Source organism: Poromitra crassiceps, assembly GCF_964638095.1.
Source record: "Poromitra crassiceps genome assembly, chromosome: 1".
Classification (NCBI taxonomy): domain Eukaryota; kingdom Metazoa; phylum Chordata; class Actinopteri; order Beryciformes; family Melamphaidae; genus Poromitra; species Poromitra crassiceps.
The window spans coordinates 64,974,351-64,992,590 of record NC_139623.1 but is presented as its reverse complement, the minus strand read 5'-3'; the positions used below and the strand labels follow the sequence as shown (position 1 = coordinate 64,992,590).

Sequence of the window (18,240 nt, the reverse complement as noted above, 5' to 3'; positions counted from 1 at the left end):
TGCTCATGGCGGTTTACTCACTGATAGCAGCTGCCTGTGTAAATACAACATGAACAAGGGGATCAACCCTCCAGGGAACACACAGTGAGCGGAATTTCAATGTAAGGTGCAGTTATCACCTTTGGTCAAGGTCTGGAATGTTAATAACAGTGGGAGAATCTCCAGCCTCATTTACCCATAGTGTCGCTGTACAAGAACATATGGATGAAGAATTGTAATCCGGTATTAATATCCCAGTAGAGTGAGATCAATATAACAGTTTGCTAATATATATGTAAGGTTGATATTATTATTATTATTATTATTATTATTATTATTATTATTATTATTATTATTATTATTATTATTATTATTATTATTATTGAAAATCAATATGAGCCAGTCAGCGTCATCCATCTCCAACACGATGCATAATGTGTGTAGTTTTTGACTGATTACATATTTACTGCAGAATTGATCAATATTACACTGGTGGTCTATGGGCAGCCATTAATACCTGGCATGTTTGAAAATATATTGATATATTGATATTGAATATCAGTACACACAAAAATCAATCAACCACAGTCATACAATAAATCAATCAATCAATAAAATCAGCATCCTTCATAAATCTTTGTTTTTCTTTGTTTTTTCTTTTTTTGTTGTTGCTCTAATTCAAGCCATGAGGAACATACTGTATACCACTTGGACACATGGAAATACCATCATTGTTCAAGAGGACCAATCAGAATACAATGTCAAACTTCTTTTGACATTTGAATAGCAAAGAAAATTGAGCTCCTTCGGTACCTTTGTAGTGGAATAACTTCAATGGACATTTTATCCTTAGAGGTCAAATAAATAAGGAATGTCAAAGAGTTATTTTCATTCTCCTCCACCCAATGGAAGAATGAGGGAATAAGAGAGGTGTTTTTTTTTTTCTTATATGCAAACTCAATGTACAGTATGGGTTTTTGTACAGTAGAAGAAAGGTGCTGGTAATTTGGTCTCCCTGTTTCAACCTCATGAATCTTAATCATGCGAAGCGTGCGCTCAGGAACGAGCAGCTTGTCCTATTGCCTGGCCACAGTCCAAACCAGCAGCACTAAAGCCCAATTTATGCTTCGTCTGCCGACACTTTTGAAACGGTGGCTGACAGAAATGAGGACTTGAGTCGACACTTTCAAGGGCGAGCAGTGTCTGCTACCTGGTGAAATGTCTACTGTCGCTGACTACGTCATAGTATCGCGCAAGTCTGATTGGCTATATAGACGGCACGTGCTTCAGGCTTGACTTCCTTGTTTTGGTTGGGGTCCACGGTCCAGTGGCGCTGGAAGTACTTTTAGGTAGCGGGTGCTGTAAGGAAGGAAGGAAAATTTTATGTCTTCTGGACTTTTAGCCATATTTAGAGGAATATTTAATTTTAAATTAACATTAGGATTATACTGTTATATGTCATTATTCAGTATCTTCTCCTTTTCTCACTCACTTTCATAAGCACCTGTTCTCCCTTTAGTCGTTTTACACTACAACAGACAGCAACACAGGCATAAACACTGAACTTATTATTATTATTATAGAAAACCAGATTATGATGAAAATCAAACACTTTTGAAGAGAGAGCATATGAAATAAGATTAGAGCTGGGAAGCACACACTGTTTTTAATGCATTTTGTTGGTGGTATAAACACAAGACAGCCAAATCCAACAATTTCGAAAATCCCATCTCTTGCCACCAGGGGGTGCTGCAGCACCCTCAGCACCCACCTTCCAGCTCCCTTGGGTCCACCCGCTAGTTTTCGCTCGATTGAAATGAATGAACGTGTCCCCGCTATTTTTATCAGCCTGTCCTTGATGTATGACTTCGTGAAAATCACAAAGAACGTCGTGACCAATTTCCCAGAGAGAGGAGGTGAGTTGTGTGGTTGTGTGCTGTTTATATGCGGCAGCAGCCAAGTACGTTACATCTTGCCTCCGAGGTGGTTTTACTGTGCATTTCGTTCCCTCTCTTCTCTTGACTGTCTGCAGCTGCTTATAGCGTTCGAGTGTCACGTGACCGTTGAACCGCGGCGAACGTCCTCTGAAGTATAAATGCAACACCATGAGCGACACTTTCTTTTTCATCTGCGACCATGTGCTGAGCGACACTTTATGAGACTTGATGACAGCGAGCCACTTGCGATGTTTGAGGAGCTAATGCAACGGTGGCGCTGCGCACGTGGCGACCCGGCTGAGGGCAGTAGATGGTCTTTTGGAATCGGTACATAATGCAACAAATGTTTATGTATTGTATAACATTGAAGTGTGCCTTATTACTTTTTCAAACTAGTAATAATGTATCTCAATTCTGAAGTGTGCCTTCATTACTACTATCAAATTAGTAATGATGTTGTAATTTCCACTACTGTCTGATGTGAACCAAAGTGCCCTTCTGGGACATGTATTAAACTGATTGATTGATTGATTGATTGATTGATTGATTGATTGATTGATTGATTGATTGATTGATTGATTGATTGATTATAATAAGTATAAATTAAGCTTAAGTGCTGTTTAAACTACATTTACTGAAAGAGCTCTGCATTTCTTCTATGCTTCTCCATGGGTATCCAAAAATACTGTGTTTGGGATATTTTTGTGATGCAGGTTGCAACCTGGATCACAAAAATATCCCAAACACAGTATTTTTGCTATTGCTATGAATTCTGTTTCAGAAAATTACAAATCTTCGTATCAGAGAGTAAACGTCATTGTGTATCCATCATATTGTGAAGATGTACCATTTGCATGTCGATAATCCTTGGCGGTCAAATTGGACAATTGCTCAGTTATGAAGCATTTTGAAAAACAAATGTATTTCCTGTTACGGTTACAGAACTGAATTGTGCATTTGAATCCACACCAAATTCCATTTGACTCACACACACACACACACACACACACACACACACACACACACACACATGCGCGTGCGTGGTTCCCTTATATTTATTGATGATGCAACTGCTGACAACAGCAGCAGAATAAATTCTGAAGTGTTTCGGACAATATTATCTGCTCATATTTAGTCAAATGCTTCAAAACCCATTTGGACGATTGCATGATTATGTTAATTTCCTAACTATTTCAGTCCCTTAAAATGTAATTTTGGTCCGTTAAAATGTATTGTATTTCCTACACCGTTCACTTGATTTAGATGTAAATACCCCCGAATTAAAGCTGGAAGTATGCAGTTAAAGCACAGATTGATTGTTTCATTTCAAGTCCATTGGGGTGTTGTAGAGAGCCAAAATAATGAAGATTGTGTCCAATGTCCAAATACATGACCTAACTGTATGCCATCACTGATGTTGTCATAGTCACTGATGATGTCATAGGCATTGTGACATCATCAAGTGATGCCTAGGCATTGTGAGATGATCAGTGATGTCATAGGCATCATAATGAGAAAAGACAGCTCGCAACACAGGTTTCTTCTGCTCCCATGTACAAACATTTAATAGACAGAGACAAACAGTTTCGAACGGAATTGGGTCTTCTTCGTCAGTGTCATGTGAAGTACATACATTTAGGAAGTCCTTATATAGGTACATGTGCATAACTCCACCTAGTGGTTCGGAGGTAGACCCAGGCTTTCTTAATCAGTTACCAAAGAATATGTACAAGTCTGAAGAAAACACAGCATGTTCAATGAATCTAATTTAGAAAATCAATAGGTCAATAAAGTTAAAACAATATCTAGGGAGGTATTTATAGTATTTATATTATATAGTCTTATTTTCCTAACCATATATATTCAAAAACACAGTATGTATAGACTATATAGAATGTATACTATACAATATATATAGACAGACAACCAGCTCTCAATTTTAAAGTCACGTATAGACTACATAGAACAATTTACAGTCTATTTTCTTAGCTGCAGGAAAAACAAGAAATGACAACAGTAGAGATATATCAAGACAACAAAATACTAAGAAAAAATAATATACACATATGTTATATATATATATATATATGCAGAGGCCTCTTATAAATAGGGTCTGATATCGAATTCTTCATTAAGTCCAGTGGGTGCCATGGTGTTCAGGAAATTAATCCATCATAGTTCTCTCTTTAATAAGAGGTTGTAGGCATTGTGACATCATCAGTGACAGTGATGTCATCAGTGATGTACAAGTTGAGCAATTCATATATATATATATATATATATATATATATATATACAGTCTATATACAGTATATATATACAGTATATATATATATATATATATATATATATATATATATATATATATATATATAAGCAGTGTTCAAACACTGGCTGTTAAATGACCGCAGTAGTACATCATTAGTGCCTCTGTAGCCCTCTCATATGTTGGGAGTTGTAGGACAAGGCAATAAATCAACATTTTATAGCTCCTATGGGCTCCATGGATCAGACTGATATCTGCAGTGAAAAATTAAAGGTTTTTTAATGGGCCGCACAGCACAGACATACTGTATTTGGGAAAACAATGGCTTGCTCTTATATCCTGATTTGGACAAACACTAGTATGACCTCTCACTTGGTAGAACAGCCAAGTGACGCTTTGCTGAGACACACAAACACAAAGTTTCCAAGAGCTCCAAACAGGGATGCAGTGGAGAACATAAAATGGTTCGTCTTGTATTTTGTAGTACCGTATGTGTATCCAGCAGTGGTGTCTGGTGAGCTTGAAAACAGGGGAGGTAGCTTTTTCTTTCTCTTTTGCAGTTTGAAGACAGATTTAGAGGAATATCTCATTTTAAATTAGCATTAGGATTAGACTGTTGTGATGTCATTATTCAGTTTTAACCATCAATAATTGTTCCTTTTCTCATTATTTCATTTCTCAGAGTAAATACTGTATATTTATTTCAAGATTTTTGTCAATTATTTGTGCTGTTATGGTTATTATTAGCCTAGTTACTCACTTCTACACTAGCTTAGATTGTGTTACTTATGGATGGCATGGGACTATAGTGAAAAGAGATTATCCCCCCTTTTTGCTGGGGACCCCACTTTGAAAACCACTGGCTTAGGCTAGAACTGTTGCGAGAAGGTTTCAGGATTTATCTCTATGCATTAGGCTGTGATTACTATTTATAGCGCATGCTGAAGCATTGTATCTTGAACCGTATGAGTATGGCTCCCATGGCCAGTGACACTTAGGAATAGTCTAGGTGACAACCAAGTATAGATTGGTGACAAGCTGGAGAGACAGTTGACGGCCGGAGAGACGGCACCCGGTACGGGATGGGTTAGCACCCCAGCCTGGCTCTCTCGTGAGGGAGAAATCCACAAACGCTACGGATTAGCCTCCTGAAAAGCTGTATAAAGATCGGCGCGGCCTGGGGTCCTTCAGGCTAGAGCGAGGTGCTCGCCGCAGGCGAATGACGTGCAGCCCACAGGCCCCCTTGAGGTCCTGAGGCATCCGCTTTGTCTATGGTACGGCATAGTAGGATTGCCTTTTGGGAGGGTCTGGTGAGACGAAGGAGGAGCGCGGCCGGGAGAAACCCACAGAGCCTTAGCCCTCCATGCACCGAAGGGTCTTTCAATGAGCGGTGTAGCACTAGCTCTATTGCAGCGGATTGGGCATGATCAACCCTTCCGCGGGCAACGCTGCAGACAGAGTAGGAAGGCTGATCCATGAGCGGCTGCTTCTGGGACGGGGTCTTAATCGGCCTCGGCTGGGTCTACTGGGCGAGGGTGTATGATGTTGGACAGACCTGAAACACCTTACGACCCCAGTTAACATCACTGATGACGCGTCCCAGCGCATGCTGAAGCATTGTATCTTGAACCATATAAATCTATTTATTCACATATAGATTCATGATATATTATGGTATACAGCCTACCTGTGACATCAATGTTTTGATTAATCTGCGCCAGTACTGAAAATGTAGCCTATTACTGCATGACTGATCCTATGATGTCATTGTAATCACACTCAGGTGTGCTTTCACAAGAGAGGTGTTGTCCATTCAATCAGCCCACCTGTCTTGCACTGTGTTTGTATGAGACTTGACAAAGCCTATGGCCGAAACTGTTGTCAAACAGCGTTAAATTACACTTTATTGCATCGGGAACCAGAGTGTGCCTTCCCCTGGCTGCAACAACGTCAGCATAGGCTACTCGTTTAGTTACATTCCAATTCATCAACTTTGGAGCATTATTTACCCCCCCTTCCCGACATGCTTTGTCCCAATCGATTCCTTTCTTCTACTTTCATATGGTATAAAGATTACCACTCACGCTTTAAAAACGGGCTCGCAGTCAGCGAGGGCATTACGGGCCAAATTCAGTTTAAAAATGTGGGAATTTAAGGTTGCAGGTTTTATTAGGAAAAATGACAGCATGAAACATCAATACGACAAAAATAGCGCTGCTCGGTGAACCATTTCCACGCCGAATTTAATAGAAGACCCGGATAACTTGAAATCAATTGACTTACTTGCATATCCATGGCGTCTGTAGTGGAACCGCTGCAGAGACGTTGCAAATATTCCAGTTTTCTGACATTGCAAATATCCCAGTATCCTGCGGCCTGCAACTCGAAACTCGTTTTGGCTCGTAATCCAATGCAACGACTGTCTGGCTTGTGAACACTTACTGCTTGATAAAAAGTAAATAAAAATAAGGGGGAAATATAATATGCTGCTACTGTCATCAGTAAATGTCGTAAATCATTCCTGTCAGGTCATCACATGGGTCATCACAGCAAAGTGGATTTCACTTCCTACTTGATTCAGCGTTGAGAGACTCATTCATCAGTGGACGATACAATGTCAATCTTAGCATTCTATCCAATCAACAACCAATTTGGTTGAATAAATTAATTGATTGGTGTTGATTGGTAAGGGCGGGTCATGCTCCAGCTAAATCTGATTGGTTGAAAAACACATCACTCTCACATCGTTCTCTGTGAATTGAAAGTGTTTTTCAACCAATCATATTTTTGCATTAGATAAATTACCAAATAAATAAACGCCCACAGGGGTAATGTTTTTTTACCTACCCCCTGCAGGCTGGGCCAGACTCCTGTCTGCATGGAGCTCTCCTTTCCATCAGTGCCCTACAGGTCACTGTTGTTAAAGCATTTTAAGAATATAATGAATGAAAAAATGAGTGTCTGCACATCAGAAAAAACACATTTGATTGATATTTTATTATAAAAAAATATGAAAAATCAAAAATATAAAAATATATATATAAAAAATGATTTTTTTTTAATATAAAATCCCCAATATCTTCTAGAAAATAGAGGAGGACCATCCTCCCTTGCCTCACTGGAAACCCCCCCCCCCCCTGGTATTCAGCATTCCTGACAGTATACATTGTTTCTTTCTGCCATTTGTTATTAAATACCCTGCTAGTAGTTTTCTTCTTCTTCGCCCCTCCTTCATTGTCCTTGCTATCCTCGGTGTCAGCTGCCTTCCTCTTCTGCTGCTCATTTTGCTTTTTTGCCCCAGTCACAAATCTCCACAGTGATTTGCTGCTAACTTTTTGTGATAATGTGAGATTCAGTGCTATAATCATCCAGTCCACTAGAGGGCTCTGTAATGGAGACTAGCCAGTGGGGATTCTGAGAGTATAGAAGAAGCACTAGTTGTTGTTCCGTTTACCCAAGCATGTAAGCAGGCTGCCATCTCTCTCTCGCATGTGAGAATAAACTCCTCTTGTTTATAATGAAGACTCGGTATGAGTTACTGCATAAATGGCGTCAAGGATAAAGATACAGCAGACTACAGATTACCTGACGAAAATCGACATCAAAGTTTGCTGTCTCGCTCCGTCTCGACCAGCATACTGACATAGTGAGTTCCACTCATTCCATGCATTCTACATAAGTACATGGCTCTACACATATGCTACGCTAGCCAATGGTAGTATTACACGTCACGGCATGTGTTGTTATTTTTTGTTTGAAGCAACTTTATTAACATCGGTAGGATGATCGCTTGTACAGCCTGCTTCAAACAGACAAAGTGCCAACTTGCTTCTTCACCAGCCAAATTGGCTAGTAACTTTACAATGTTTATCAGAATCAGAATCACTTTTATTGCCACAGTAAGTTACATACACAGCAAGTTACATACGAGGAATTTGTCTTATGCAGCGTATAGTTGGCAAATCAACATACAGAGAGAAAAGTAGGAAAGCTAGCTAAAGACAATCACAACGTTGCAAGTGCAATCAAATCGAGCAAATATATATACAATATGTACATGAGTGGAGAAGTGTTCTGTGGATAATAAATATGAATTTACGTTGAATTTACATGAATTTACAGTCGGAGTTAAATATGAGTTTACATTGAATGTACATGACATTTACAGTCTAAGTTAAATAGGCATTAAGCGGTGAATTTACATTCATTTACAGTCCCAGTTAAACAGGCATTAAATTAGATATGAGTTACAGTTTTTGTGTGGGTTTGTGTGTGTGTGTGTGTGGGGGGGGGGGGTGTTGTTGGTGAGGTCCTTGGTGGAAGGGGTTTCCGGGCCTTGTTGGTGAGGCTGATGGCGGTTGGGAAGAAGCTGGTCTTGTGGCGGGTGGTTCTGGTCTTGGCAGACCTCAGTTTCTTGCCGTGGGGGAGTGTCTTAAAGAGTTTATGGCCAGGGTGGGAGTGGTCGGCCATGATCTTGTGAGACCGCTTCAGTGTCCTGGCTGCATGCAGGTCCTGGAGGGATGGCAGTTTGCATCCTATTATCTTCTCAGCACAGTGGATGAGACAGACAAAAAAAAAGGCAGTTTTACATTGGAAATTTTGCCCGTTTGAAGCCAGATTTGGAGGAATATCTAATTTTAAGGCTGGCATCATCATCTTCTCTAATTATTGTTTAATAAGTATAAGAATGGAAATATAAGAAATATTATTTAGAATATGAGTAGAATTACAGAACATTAATACTCATTATTGTATGTTTAGTAAATATATATTATATAGTGCTTCACTGTTCACTGTTGCTTTTGACCATGCTCAAAGACACATTACAAATACAGGATAAAACAACTTGAATAAAGAGAGAAAATATTAAAATAGATGAGAGAGAGAGAGAAATATTATAGGTCAAAAGCAACAGTGAAAAGGGCTTTTTTGGAAAGATGACATAATGAGTATGAAAGACAATGAGTTTTGGCCTGTCAGATGTGACTGTGGAGGGCATTAGCAAATAGATACCTGTGATTCTTGTAAAAGTGGATATAAATTGTATGATCATTCAGCCAGACAGTGAGATGGAGATTTACAATGGTGAGCAAAAGAAAACTCCGCTAGCAGCAGCATACCAGACGGTGATGGAGGAGGTGAGGATGGACTCAACGATGGAGGTGTAAAAGTGCACCATCGTGGCCTTTGGCACTTTGAATTTCTTCAGCTGCCGTACAAAGTACATCCTCTGCTGTGCCTTCTTGGTGATGGCTGTTCAACTTGGAGACCTGCTGCAGATATGGGTACGGCCTGGCGCGAGATTTACACCTTCTCCCCCAGATTTTCAAGGGCCAGCGAGAGCTCACCAGACGCCGCCGGAACCGCAACGCTTTCCAGGGCACAGGCACCTGATAGCTCTGATGTTCAGCTCCCCTTTTAGGTTGTGACTGATGATCGTCCCCAGGAAGCGGAAGGACTCCACAGTGTTGACTGGAGAGTCACCCAGGGTGATGGGGAAGGTGGGGCTTTGTTCCTCCATGTAATCCACAATCATCTCCATTGTTTTTTGAGCATTTAACACCAGGTTGTTTTGACTGCACCAAGTCACTAGATGGTCAACTTCCTGTCTGTATTCCGACTCATCTCCGTCTGTGATGAGCTCTATGAGGGTGGTATCGTCCGCGAACTTCAGGAGCTTGACAGACTGGCGACTGGAGGTGCAGCTGTTGGTGTACAGACCGAAGAAGTAGGGAACCCACCTGTGACATTTAAAGTTAATTTATACCCGCATTTTGCGGGTTGCCGGGTGTTAATTTCAAGCCCTGCACCTACTCTATCGGGAACTCGTGTCCTTGGTATTATAAGGTTCTATCTGGATTGAGTGCAGTTAAATGTTACAGAGCATCAGTTTCCCAGCTGGAAAAACTGTTAAGTATAATGAATCTGTATACTTCCACAATACACTCCCACGGTGCTTTGCATACAATAACAAAAAAAAATTAAAGTTGATTTTTGAAGATGGCCCAAACACAGATCGAACCATATGCTCAGGTTGTTTGTCATTAAATGCCCCTTGATTTCAATGCACATCTGTTTGGATTGGCCTGAAAATTTGCATATGAGGTCATGGACGGGTCGTCAGGTCCTGAAACCACCTGGAAAGTCCTGGAAACCACCTGGAAAACCACCTTACGGCCCGTAGTGGTGATTAAACGTTGGTAGAGTTGGGAGTGAGAATGGGGTTGTTGCATCAGTTTAGTGAAGCGAGGATGCACGTAGCGGGGTCTTCATTCCCGGCAGCTGAAGCGAGGTCTGCTTGGTCTCAGTAGAGGGCTGGAGGCGCTGGCTGGTGTTGGAGCGGTGGTTCCTTACGGACACGTATGCAGACACGCGGGTGCAGGAGTCATGTCTGTCTTTCAAACATTTCTCTGGCTTGATGCACTTTGGGCCTTTTTGTAACCTTTTGCCGCTGGTCCCTTCATTGTGGGCAGGCTTGTTGCTGTGGAGGGCGGCGGCATTGCAGCAGGTCCTTCTCGTTGTGGCAGCTTATTGCAACTGCCACTAAGATGCCTTCTCTTCCTCCATTTTGTAATTGATGAGACGGCCTCCCTGGATCAGCTGTGCTGTCTCATTGGTCAAATGGCAAGCGAACAGTAGCCAATTACGCGGCTGCACCTTGTAAGAGAATCGCATGAAGACCAGTGAATAGCAGGTCATAGCAAAGGTCATCCTGCCACTGATGATCTCAGGGCCCTTCTTCATATCTGAGATGGCTGCCAAAGGAAGACCCCAGTTAGCTACAGGGCCCCAGAAATGTGTGCTCATCAAATAACCCCTGAATTCTTTGCTCTTCAGGTGGTCAATGGCTTTCCGTGCAAGTACCACTGCCATGTTAGAAGTTGGTGTCTGGCTTTTTGCCCAGAAGACCTGCTGCGACTGACAGCTTATAGAGGGGCAACTGGTACTATAGTGATGTCATATCAATGATGATGTCATAAATCATACAGTGTCTGTGGCAGCGGTGTGTGTCACATTTGTGATGTCATCAGTGATGTCACTCGAACAATTGTTGTGATGTCATCTGTGATGTCACTCGAGCAACTGCGGTGTAGTATGTGCCGGTGGCGCTGGAACCTATATAGGTGGGCGGTGTCTGTATGTCTCCACCATCAGAGTCTCCACCCTAGGAATCGAACGCGCTTCCTAGTACGGTATATTAAATAGTTATTTTTCATGTTATCATTTGCTATACATTTGCTGTCTACATTTCTGTTAAATTTTACTAGATATCCTCTACTGTATAAGGTAAGGAACCAGATTCATCGCGTTGGTATTATGCACCTCTCACTTCTCTTATTTTCTTTGGGGGCATATCCTATATCGGTTCACTACCCCCTCTTTAATCACGATGACGTCGTGATGGAGTCTAATCAAAACACTGTACATTTCACAATCATTCCCATGCTCCACACACACACACACACACACACACACACACACACACACACACACAGTCTCAGGCTGCAGCATGCTCCTTCCAGTACACCCGCCGTCTCTTAACTCATTCATGGCCAGTTTAGGACTGCCAATATTTAGCACAGGCCAAAGATTTTCATAATTGTTGGTCATCTTTCAAGACCCACAGTAAATTATCTATTAGCACCAAAGTGATTTGCAATACCTCAAAATGAAGATGTACGTCTCTGGGTTCACCAGGGGAAAAAAAGTGAGCTTTTAGCATGTTCTGTACTCTACTTATAGCCATTTATATACACCCTGTTTTCACCCAAAAGGTCTCCCTGAGAAAATAAACAGGAGAAAAGGCAATTTTTGTAAAAGGGCACAATCTCAGGCAGAACTCGCTCTCAATTATTTTATTTTGAACTGTATTGACATCAGACATGTAAATATTATTCGTTAGGACACAAATGACAAAAAAAATATATATATATATATATATATATATACACATGAAGTGCTTTTTTTTACATTCAACAATACAGTTTACTCGGTGTGAGTGAGTGTGCAGACAGACACACAGACAGACAGACAGACAGACAGACAGACAGACAGACAGACAGACAGACACACCGACAGACCGACAGACAGACAGACAGACAGACAGACAGACAGACACACACACACACACACACACACACACACACACGATCCCCCTTTTAGATTTCTAACCCCACATAGGATAAGCAATAACCACGCCCTGTGGCGCCGGGATTGGCCAGGAGCAACACTGGAGGGCACGCAGCCCAGCGATTTCATGAACCAACTGAATAGCTCTTGAGAACGGACAGCGGGCTGCTGTGACTGCCGCTTCTACCTTGTTAGCTGTTCGTGTGTTTATTTTGTTTTGTTCTGGTCCACCCGTCCTCGTCCATGTCTCCCTGTCCTATCCTCCCTGCCGTTTGATCGTTCCCGTTTTCCCCTCGGCTATTCAACACGTCCTCACCGCCCTCTGATCGATCATTTCCTCATTCCTCCGATGATCAAACACATCTGTCTGGATTACTTTCTCCCGTTTTCAAATACGTGTTTGACGTGTTTTTGTTTTTATTCGTGCTTAGAGTAGTTCAAAGACTTCCCCAGCCTGTGACATGGTATCAGGTCCCTGGCCTCAAAGCCAAAGCCGACAACACGTGATCAAACAACTACCGCAGCTGTTGTTTTGAAATGGAGGAGGAGGAAAGAACAGAAAACGGAGAAACGCTTCCTTGTTGCAGAGTAGGAGAAACGCCATTGAAACGCCCCTCGGCGCGCTGCCCGAGCTGGTCGCCTTGCTACAGGGCAGCGAACCTGGATGAGTTGTTTGCGGTAGTCAAACCCGTGACCAACATGATCGATCCGGTTCCAGCGCCTGGTCCCAAACCCAAGCCGGACCCCGTTCCTGTGTCCCAGCCCGAACGAGACGAGACGGAGTCACAACTTTGTGAGGAGGAGGAGAACGAGGACAACACAGCAACAGACATGATTTCCCAGGAGGAGCCATTTTCCAGAGCGCATTTGTGCCGTGCAAAGACCCGCCGGGATTACATTGAAAGTGACTATAGGCTCTTTCAAACACAGATCACGCAAAATTGTAGTTCGGGAAGCCCGTAAAGCTTGGCAGCCTCGCCACAGAAATTGCTTTCACACAGAGCCAAGCAGCACGGCCACTTTCCCGTGCTGTGGTGTACTTTGACTCTCAGCCATCACAAAGCTCCCAGTCGTCTGAAGAGGAGATGGTCACACCGTCGCCAATTGTCCATGTCGAGGGCGAGGAAGACGGGACTCCAATGCGACAGGACCCTGATGATCTCGCGGTAAGGAGTCATTTTGTTGTTGATATATATGCATTGCCAACAGAGGCAGAGGAGGCTAGACGCTGATCTCAGACCAGTTTGGTGTTCTCCTCCTATGCTAATTTGCAGGGAGATCAATAGTGTTCCCTGGGAAGGAGGTGCGATCCAGCAGCAGCTGTGGACAGAACTCTCTCTCTCTCTGTGTGTGTGTGTGTGTGTGTGTGTGTGTGTGTGTGTGTGTGTGTGTGTGTGTGTGTGTGTGTGTGTGTGTGAGAGACTACACTGTCTCTCTGCATTCTATGATCGTATAGTTTACTGAGACACTAGTACACTACACTGTCTCTGTACTAAATGTGATTATATAGTTTACTGAGGATATGTTGCTTTTATTTCAGATGAGGAGCCGATTGTTGCACAACCCAGTGAGCCCACATCTCAGAATGAGGTCAGGACGGCCGAATCCCTGCCCATCTTTCGCCGAAGATTGAAAACTCCTTTTCTTTTATTTTTTCAACTTTTTATTTTAGTTTTCAGTGAGTCCACCTTTGGAAAAAAAACTCACCTTTTCAAGCTCCACTTGAGTCCCTCCTGAACTAACCCTTTTGATGTAGCATCTTCGCCCCGCTTCTCCACCCCAAACCCCCCCCCCCCCCTCTACTGCTGCAAGGGTGTATCTGTGTAGATGATGTTCCACAGTTGATTCCACTAATGTTGACAGAATGTGACATTGTAAGTCGCTTTGGATAAAAGTGTCTGCTAAATGACGAAATGTAATGTAATGTAAAGAGACACACATGGGCCCCGCGCACACACACACATTCACACTCACTCACACTGAGTAAACTGTATTGTTGAATGTAAAAAAAGCACTTCATGTATATATATATATATATATATATATATATATATATTTTTTGTCATTTGTGTCATAACGAATAATATTTACATGTCTGATGTCAATACAGTTCAAAATAAAAGAATTGAGAGCGAGTTCTGCCTGAGATTGTGTCCTTTACAAAAATGCCTTTTTCTCCAATTTCTCTTCTCAGAGAGACCTTTTTGTTGAAAACAGGGTGTATATAAATGGCTATAAGTAGAGTACAGAACATGCTAAAAGCTCACTTTTTTTTCTGGTGAACCCAGAGACGTACATCTTCATTTTGAGGTATTGCAAATCACTTTGGTGCTAATAGACAATTTACTGTGGGTCTTGAAAGATGACCAACAATTATGAAAATCTTTGGCCTGAGCTAAATATTGGCAGTCCTCCCACATGGAAAGAATCTATATGTACCCTATATGTTTTAATATAGGGCCACATATAGTTTTCCCATATATGGTGCATACATAAAATTGGCCGTTTTCCTATATTATATGTACATATATGTACCTATATGTATAGGTACATATATGTACCTATATGTACATATAATATAGGAAATCGGCCAATTTTATGTATGCACCATATATGGGAAACCTATATGTACATATATGTACCTATATGTAGGGTTTTAAATAAAAAAAAATAGCAGCGCACACGGGATTCAAACCCCGTTCTCCAAGGTTCAAGCCGTGCGCTCTAGTGCTGAGCTATACATTTTCTTATACTAACCAGAGAGCCGGGCACATTATATACTCTCTCGCACACAACATTGTCCACAATGTTGTGTGCGAATTGTCAGCGATCGGGAAGTTATTTTATGTGATGCGTACGATCGTAACAGACTAAAATGATGTTGTGTGTGTGTGTGCATCTATAGTCTGTAGGCTGTACGGCGCATGCTCGTTGCTGCAGGAACTGAATTCATTATTTTATAGTATTGCGCTAAACTATTAACCATAGTTGTGTCCTGGAAGCTTTTTGCTGGCACCACATAGCCTATAGTCCCATATTTATGATATTTCATGTGACATAAAATGCGTTGAAATGTAGTTTTCGTGTAGATCAGATTTCAACTCTCAGTTACACAATAAAAGACAATAAAATGCCAATTCACACACTATCAATATTGTCTCTATTCCAAACTACAACAAATGTTTTAACAATATGATGAACCAAATTGTGTTTTTTTACACGTTTACGTTGTAACCGCATTTTAGCCGGTTGAAAAGAGGGTGAAATTAGGTCTTAGACGTTCAAACCCAATATCACCCAGATTTAAACTAAAAATCAACGTTGAAAAAACGTTTTGTGCTCGCTGGGTATATATGGATTATGACACAGTGTATACAAACAGATTTGTAAATGACCTATATAGGAGGCATATACCTTGTATTGTGTACATATATGGCCTATATGTGGATATAAAGAAGTGAGACCTATATGACCTGTATTATGAACATATAGGGCCTTTATGTGTATATAAAGAAGCTATATAGGAGACATATATGCCCTGTATGTGCACATATAGTACCTATATGTGGATATACATTTTACAGTTTACATATGTGTAGAAACCTCAGCCATTATGGCCTGCGCTCTCAGGACATCATTCAGATGCAGGTCCCTAGAGTCAGAACTGAACTGGGTAAAAAGGCTTTTAAATTTTCTGCCCCCTCTACCTGGAATGATGTGCAGAAGGACTTGAAATTATCTAATCTTATAACTCTGGGGGAATTCAGGTCAATTTTAAGAGACAGAGAAATGAGTTCTCTTGGCTCTTGTGATTGCCCTGCAGTCACGGTGTAACCTAACTATTGTTTCCTGAGTGTGTGACTGACTGTATTTTATCTGTTTATTTTGTGTTTGTGTGTATTGATGCAACTGTCTGTCTTTATGCTGCCGTTTTGGCCAGGTCGCTCTTGGAAAAGAGGTTTTAATCTCAATGAGTTTTTTTACCTGGTTAAATAAAGGATATTGATATAAAGAAGCTATAGGAGACCTATATGCCCGGTATATGCACTTATATGCACCTGAATCTGGCCTATATGCAACATAAATGTGGCCTATATGCGCATATATGCACCTAAATCTGGCCTATATGCAACCTATATGCGGCATATATATGGCCTATATGCTCCTATATGCGCATATATGCACCTAAATCTGGCCTATATGCAACCTATATGCGGCATATATATGGCCTATATGCTCCTATATGCGCATATATGCACCTAAATCTGGCCTATATGCAACCTATATGCGGCATATATATGGCCTATATGCTCCTATATGCGCATATATGCACCTAAATCTGGCCTATATGCAACCTATATGCGGCATATATATGGCCTATATGCTCATATATGCTGCATATAGGTTGCATATAGGTTGCATATAGTTGCATATATGTTCATATAGATTCTTTCCATGTGGGCTAAACTGGCCATGAATGAGTTAAAGTGCACCAAAATGTCACATATCCAAATCCACAAACACTGATAGACCCACCAACTCTAACTGACTGGAGGCTGTTTGACCCATCAACTCTAACTGACTGGAGGCTGTTTGACCCACCAACTCTAACTGACTGGAGGCTGTTTGACCCATCAACTCTAACTGACTGGAGGCTGTTTGACCCATCAACTCTGACTGACTGGAGGCTGCATGTTTGACCCACCAACTCTAACTGACTGGAGGCTGCATGTTTGACCCACCAACTCTAACTGACTGGAGGCTGTTTGGCCCATCAACTCTAACTGACTGGAGACTGTTTGACGCATCAACTCTAACTGACTGGAGGCTGTTTGACCCATCAACTCTAACTGACTGGAGGCTGTTTGACCCATCAACTCTGACTGACTGGAGGCTGTTTGACCCACCAACTCTAACTGACTGGAGGCTGCATGTTTGACCCACCAACTCTAACTGACTGGAGGCTGCATGTTTGACCCACCAACTCTAACTGACTGGAGGCTGCATGTTTGACCCACCAACTCTAACTGACTGGAGGCTGCATGTTTGACCCATCAACTCTAACTGACTGGAGGCTGCATGTTTGACCCACCAACTCTAACTGACTGGAGGCTGTTTGACCCACCAACTCTAACTGACTGGAGGCTGCATGTTTGACCCACCAACTCTAACTGACTGGAGGCTGTTTGACCCATCAACTCTAACTGACTGGAGGCTGCATGTTTGACCCATCAACTCTAACTGACTGGAGGCTGTTTGGCAATGTGAACATGTAGATCTCATGATCCCATGTGCATCATGATAGTGGGGATATATCTGTATCCTCTGGCTGCATCCCCACATGCAGGTTCATGTGTGTTTACATGTGTTTACTTACAGGACATGTATAGCCTGGGTTTCAATGGAGAATTTTAGTTGCCGATGAAATGGCTTTTCCACCGAACAAGAATAAAATACTTTTGTTTTAACGAGTGTTTTGACACTTTTGACAAAATGGTCAAATTAACTCTTTTCCTGCCATTGACCTGATCTAATGACAATGCTTCCCCGCCAATTATGTGATCCATGGCAATCCGTGTCTTCACTGTATGATAGATGGCTCTCTTACGCACCTTGTGAAATAGTGCTTCCAGGGTTAAAAACATTTGATGGTGATAGTCTGTCAAAACCATGAAAGCAAAGAAAAGCAACAGAAAAGCTCCAGGCTTGCTCCTCTGGTACTTCTGGTACCGGAGCAGCTTTGACCGACCCGACGGCACTGAAAACGGACAGGGCAGCTTGTCAATCAAACCTGAAGGATTTATTCACCAGGCACTGGCAAATGTAGCCAAGTCAGTTCTCCTCCCTGGTAGTTTAGCAAAGCAGTTTGTATGCTCTCACAGGGTGTACATTTCAGCTGCTAGATGACCTCCAGACATGGAGAACCAG

The 18,240-nt window shown here is 41.8% G+C and overlaps 1 pseudogene across 1 annotated transcript; it reads right to left on the bottom strand.

Moving 5' to 3' along the window:
- Positions 1-10,725: 10,725 nt before the first annotated feature.
- LOC310780260 (mitochondrial pyruvate carrier 1 pseudogene) lies at positions 10,726-11,055 on the bottom strand (annotated as a pseudogene). Its single transcript has one exon. The product of its transcript is annotated as a mitochondrial pyruvate carrier 1 pseudogene (transcript).
- Between the last annotated feature and the right edge of the window lie 7,185 nt (positions 11,056-18,240).